We start from the raw sequence: 6,795 nt of genomic DNA on the forward strand, positions 1-6,795 counted from the left end.
TGAGCTGTTTGCCTCCAGTGGTGCTCAGCCCTTGTAAAGAATTCCTGCCAGCTCTTCTCTCAGCCTTGAGCCGTGTTGGTTCTGAGAACTCAAGGGCACAGCTAACAGGAAACATGACATTGGCTTGTCGGGCCCTTGAACGAGAATGGATGACAGCGACAGTTGTCAAAGCATCATTTCTTCCATTCAAGAGAAGCCACCCTTTCACAGGTTCAAACACAAAGAGCTGAAGTTATCTCTAGAAGTGAAAAATATACAAGGTTTCAATGAGCAAGTCTTCATAAAAAGGAAAAAAAAAAGATGTAAAGGAATGAGATAAGCTGTAGATGTGGCCAAGGCAGGTGATTAGTACACATGAAAACAGCAGAAGGGAGAACAGTTCTTAGGAAACCTTTGTTAAAAAAAGAAAAACAAGCCAGGCATGGTGGCACGTGCCTTTAATCCCAGCACTCTGGAGGCAGAGGTAGGAGGATCACTGTGAATTTGAGGCCACCCTGAGACTGCATAGTGAATTCCAGGTCAGCCTGGGCTAGAGTGAGACCCTACTTGGAAAAAACAAAATAAATAAATAAATAAGGGCTGGAGAGATGGCTTAGCGGTTAAGCACTTGCCTGTGAAGCCTGAGGACCCCGGTTCGAGGCTTGATTCCCCAGGACCCATGTTAGCCAGATGCACAAGGGGGCGCACGCATCTGGAGTTCATTTGCAATGGCTGGAAGCCCTGGCGTGTCCACTCTCTCTCTCTCTGCCTGTTGTTCTCAAATAAGTAAATAAAGGTTAAAAATTTAAAAAATAAAAATAATAAAATAAAAATAAAGAAAGAAAGAAAAGAAAAATACACAAAAAAATAGCATGTAACCAGGTATGGTGGGTCAGCACACAGAAGGCTGAGATAGGAAGATTTCTGTGAGTTTGAGGCCAGTCTGGGTTACAGAGTGAGTTCCAAGTTCGCCTGGGCTAGAGTAAAATTCAAATAAATAAATAAACAAAAGACCACCCTCAGGGCTGGAGAGACGGCTTAACCTAAGGTCCTAGGTGCCTCTCTCCAGGTCCCACTTAAGCCAGATGTATGGTAGTGCACGTGTCTGGAGTTCATTTGCAGTGGCTCGAGGTCCTGGCATGCCCATTCTCACTCTCTCTTCCCTTCTCTCTGTCTCTAATAAATAAATAAAATAAATCTTAAAAGAGATACCATCCCCAAACTCTAGCATGTATCTGTATCTGGAATTGTGTGTGTGTGCTTTCTTTTTCTTTTCTTTCTTTTTTCTTTTCCTAGCTCAGGCTGACCTGGAATTCACTATGTAGTCTCAGGATGGACTTGAATTTATAGCGATTCTCCTACCTCTGCCTCCCAAATGCTGGGATTAAAGGCATGCGCCACCACGCCTGGCTGTATGTTCTTCTTCTTCTTTTTTTTAATATTATGAATTACATTTATTTTTTCTTCGTTTATTTTTATTTATTTATTTGAGAGTGACATTGAGAGAGAGAGAGAGAGAGAGAGAGAGAGAGAGAGAGAGAGAGAGAGAGAGAGGGAATGGGCACGCCAGGGCTTCCAGCCACTACAAACGAACTCCAGACACATACGGCCCCCTATGCATCTGGCTAACGTGGGTCCTGGGAAATCGAGCCTTGAACCGGGGTCCTTAGGCTTCACCGGCAAGCGCCCAACCACCAAGCCATCTCTCCAGCCCTGTGTGTGTGTTCTTATGAAGAAAAAAGACAAGAACAGGCTCTCCTATTAACACAGGACATGAATGAGAAATGGGATGGGGTGGAGGACTGAGTGTGTCAAAAAGGAGTCTTGCTCATGCCATCCAGTCCTTATCAAACATTGTTGTATAAATCAGAAAAACTGAAGAGAAATGATTGTTGTACACACTGAATTGCTTTGCATGGTCTCATTTGAGATGGTCTCATTCTAACTGTCTCCATGTGCTAGATAGTGGTTGTTTCTGGCCACATATCCACAGTAGGAGCTTTAACTGCTACAAACGGAAAAGTGGCTTTTCTGAGGATGGGTTTGCTTAATGACTAGTAATGAAAACATGACACTAAAATGAGTATATTACCTCTCTCTCTCTTTTTTGGCATTTTGAGACAGGGTCCCACACTGCATTCTAGGTTGGTCTGGAACTCATTATGCGGTCTTGATGTCCATCAGTTCATGAGAATCCTCCTGCCTCATCCTCCTGGGTGCTGGGATCATAGGTGTGCAGCACCATGCTTGGAGCATGAGTAGATCTTTTTTTTTTATTTATTTTTTTATTATTTATTTATTTATTTATTTATTTATTTGAGAGCGACAGACACAGAGAGAAAGACAGATAGAGGGAGAGAGAGAATGGGCGCGCCAGGGCTTCCAGCCTCTGCAAACGAACTCCAGACGCGTGCGCCCCCTTGTGCATCTGGCTAACGTGGGACCTGGGGAACCGAGCCTCGAACCGGGGTCCTTAGGCTTCACAGGCAAGCGCTTAACCGCTAAGCCATCTCTCCAGCCCACATGAGTAGATCTTGATGAAGAGTTACGACGTGGGGGGCCGGGGAGATGGCTCAGCAGATAAGAGTGCCTGCCACACAAGCATGGGGGCCTGATTACCCCGAGTTTGGTTTCCCAAAATCCACATAAATCGCTGGGTGTGGCTACCCATACCTACTACCCCAGTCTTGTTGGGGAGCAGAGCCAGGAAAATCACCGGGGCTTCCTGGTAAGCCATTGTCTGGTCAAAAACAGCAAGTTTTAGGGCTGGAGAAATGGCTCAGTGGCTAAGGTGTTTGCCTTCAAAGCAAAAGGACCCAGGTTCAATTCCCCAGTGCCCATGTAAGCCAGATGCCCAAGTTAGTGTGTGTATTTTGAGTTTGTTTGCAGTGGCTAGAGGCCCTGGTGAGTCCATTCGCTATCTGTCCTCTCTCTCTCTCTCTCTCAAATAAATAAAATAAAATAAAATGTAAAAAAAAAAATTAGAAAATGGCAGCTTTGGGTTCAGTGAGAGGCTGCATCTTACAGAAACATGTGGATGAGGAGGACACCTTACCTTTGCTTCTGGCCTTTGCGCAGGTGTGCATGGGGGTGGTTCGTCTGTATACACTACCTCACACATACCACACATGCAGAAAGAAGTTAAAGAGTGGGGCGGTTAAGGTGCTTGCCTGCAAAGCCACAGGACCCAGGTTTGATTCTCCAGGACCCATGTAGTAAGCCGGATGCACAAGGTGGTATATGTATCTGGAGTCTGTTTGCAGTGGCTGGAGGCTCCGGTGTGCCCACTCTTTCAATCTCAAATAAATAAATGAAAAAATGTTATAAAGTGGAAAAATTATTTTCTCAAAGTGGGTTTTTTAAATTTACAGAAAACTTCTCTGGTGTGTAGATATTACTAGAGCTATTTGACTGCAGAATTGTGTTAGAACAAGCCTATTTGCACCTACCTTTTAGGATGTGTTTATGTTAAGTGAAAGTCACACAAGAAAAAGAAAACATTGTTGATCAAATGAGATAATAAAACTTTTATTACTATTTTTTTCAGGCCGGGTTTCACTCTAGCCCAGGCTGTCCTGGAACTCACGGTGTAGCCTCAGGCTGAACTTGAACTCCCGGTGATTCTCCTACCTCAGCCTCCCGAGTGCTGGGACGAAAGGCGTGTGCCACTCCACCCAGCTTTAGAAACCAGTTTTTGTTACTGTCCTCTTCAAAGTGCTGGGATGTTATTTCTGATTTGATATCTAGAGTTTGAGTCTTAGTTCAACCTCTTCAGTGAAGGTAAATATAGTGTTTTTGTTTCAGGTTGTTTATTTTTGTTTGTTTGTTTTTGGAGTGTCAGAGATCAAACCAAGAACCTTGGGCCTGCAAGGAAGGGCTCTACCATTCATCCAAACACCCAGCCACAAGTCTAATTTTTCTCACATTTTCTTTCTTTTTTTTTTTTTTTAAAATCCAAGGAAGTGTGTTTATTTATTTTTTTTTTAATTTTTATTAACATTTTCCATGATTATAAAATATATCCCATGGTAATTCCCTCCCTCCCCACCCCCACACTTTCCCGTTTGAAATTCCATTCTCAATCATATTACCTCCCCATTACAATCATTGTAATTACATATATACAATATCAACCTATTAAGTATCCTCCTCCCTTCCTTTCTCCACCCTTTATGTCTCCTTTTTAACTTACTGGCCTCTGCTACTAAGTGTTTTCATTCTCACACAGAAGCCCAGTCATCTGTAGCTAGGATCCCCATATGAGAGAGAACATGTGGCGCTTGGCTTTCTGGGCCTGGGTTACCTGACTTAGTATAATACTTTCCAGGTCCATCCATTTTTCTGCAAATTTCATAACTTCATTTTTCTTTACCGCTGAGTAGAACTCCATTGTATAAATGTACCACATCTTCATTATCCACTCATCTGTTGAGGGACATCTAGGCTGGTTCCATTTCCCAGCTATGATAAATTGAGCAGCAATAAACATGGTTGAGCATGTACTTCTAAGGAAATGAGATGAGTCCTTTGGATATATGCCTAGGAGTGCTATAGCTGGGTCATATGGTAGATCAATCTCTAGCTGCTTTAGGAACCTCCACACTGTTTTCCACAATGGCTGGACCAGATTGCATTCCCACCAGCAGTGCAGAAGGGTTCCTTTTTTTCCACATCCCCGCCAACATTTATGATCATTTGTTTTCATGATGGTGGCCAATCTGACAGGAGTGAGATGGAATCTCAATGTAGTTTTAATCTGCATTTCCCTGATGACTAGTGACGTAGAACATTTTTTTAGGTGCTTATATGCCATTAGTATTTCTTCCTTTGAGAACTCTCTATTTAGCTCCTTAGCCCATTTTTTGATTGGCTTGTTTGATTCCTTATTAGTTAACTTTTTGAGTTCTTTGTATATCCTAGATATTAATCCTCTATCAGATATATAGCTGGCGAAGATTTTTTCCCATTCTGTAGGTTGCCTCTTTGCTTTTTTCACTGTGTCCTTTGCGGTGCAAAATCTTTGTAATTTCATTAGGTCCCAGTGGTTAATCTGTGGTTTTATTGCCTGAGCAATTGGGGTTGTATTCAGAAAGTCTTTGCCAAGACCAATATGTTGAAGGGTTTCCCCTACTTTTTCCTCTAGCAGTTTCAAAGTTTCCGGTCTGATGTTAAGGTCTTTAATCCATTTGGACTTAATTCTTGTGCATGGCGAGAGAGAAGAATCTTTTTCTCACATTTTCTCCTGGCATGTGCAGGATTCATCTTCTGGTAAAGAAGAATGAAAAAATTGCCAGGAGCCTAAGGCATCCCAGCGAGGAGGCTGCCTTAAGGATAACTCACTCCAAAGACCTACCGGAGATAAAGGGACTAAGTTTACCTGTGTCATCCGGGCCACAAGTCCTGCCTGGAACTTGCCTATTTTCATTTAGTTTATTACCTCAGGTGGTTGGACCTGGATGGGCAGTGATGGGATGCAGACCCAGATAATGAACTTCCTTTTATCCCTTCTCGTAGTAAAGAATGGAAGCCAGAATCACCCAGTGGAAAACAATCCAACCCAGCCCAGCAGAGGAACAAAAGGATAATTCTCACTTCTCTACCTTAGTTTAGGAGAGAGACAGCTTTGGTTTTATTTGTTGGTTTGTTAAATTTTGTTTATTTGCAAGCAGAGAAAGAGAGAGATAGAGAAAGAAGAGAGAGAAACAGACAGAGAATGGGCACATCAGGGCCTCTAGCCACTGTAAACGAACTCCAGATGGGGCTGGAGAGATGGTTTAGCAGTTAAGCACTTGCCTGTGAAGCCTGAGGACCCTGGTTAGAGGCTCGATTCCCCAGGACCCACGTTAGCCAGATGCACAAGGGGGCGCACATGTCTGGAGTTCGTTTGCAGTGGCTGGAAGCCCTGGCGCGTCCATTCTCTGTCTGTCTCTATCTGCCTCTTTCTCTCTCTATCTGTTGCTCTAAAACAAACAAACAACAACAACAACAAAGAAAACCAAACGAACTCCAGATGCATATGCCCCTTGTGCATCTGGCATATGGGAGTCCTTGGGAATGTAACCTATGGGTCCTTTGGCTTCCCAGGCAAAGGCAAACTCCTTAACCTCTAAGCCATCTCTCCAGTCCTTTTGTTAATTACATAATTATTTTTAACAAATGAAATGATAGCTTTACATCACAAACACACATATAGGATCTTACATAATAAACACCAGAAACATTCTTTCAGAAGAAAATCATATGCTGTTAACGAACTCCCCTTCCTTCTAACAGGCAATGCTTCATCCTTGTCCTAAAAGATGGTTAAACAATATTTATGAGGAATAACATCAGGCACTTATTCTAATTAAAAATAAATACTATGAAATATGCATTCTAAAGTTGGTAAAAGAGAAGCAACACTATCCTTTTTTGGCAAATAAAGATTGGAATCTAAATTCATTTACATGTCTCCCTGATAGTGTCTTGATTTGTACACAAAAGTACACAGAGGGAAAAAGAATGCCAGTTTGGAATGTTCACACCCATTTCTAAGAAAAAGAAGGCATCACAGCATTAGCACACAAAGCATAATTCCCCAGCTGACTTGCATTGAAAAGTAAAGAGCTATTTAATTTTGTACCTTACTAGGAAATGGGGTATGGAGAACTTCCCCAAAATAAGTTTACTAAACTCTAGATAAAAAGGATCCTTCCAGCCTATCCAGTCCCTTTTTTGTTTGTCTCTCCAGCCCTTGTTTGTTTGTTTTCAAGGTGGGGTCTCTAGCCTAGGCTGACCTGGTAGTCACTTCATAGCCCCAGGCTGGTCTTGAACTCA

The sequence above is a fragment of the Jaculus jaculus genome, chromosome 8, assembly GCF_020740685.1.
Source record: "Jaculus jaculus isolate mJacJac1 chromosome 8, mJacJac1.mat.Y.cur, whole genome shotgun sequence".
NCBI lineage: Eukaryota > Metazoa > Chordata > Mammalia > Rodentia > Dipodidae > Jaculus > Jaculus jaculus.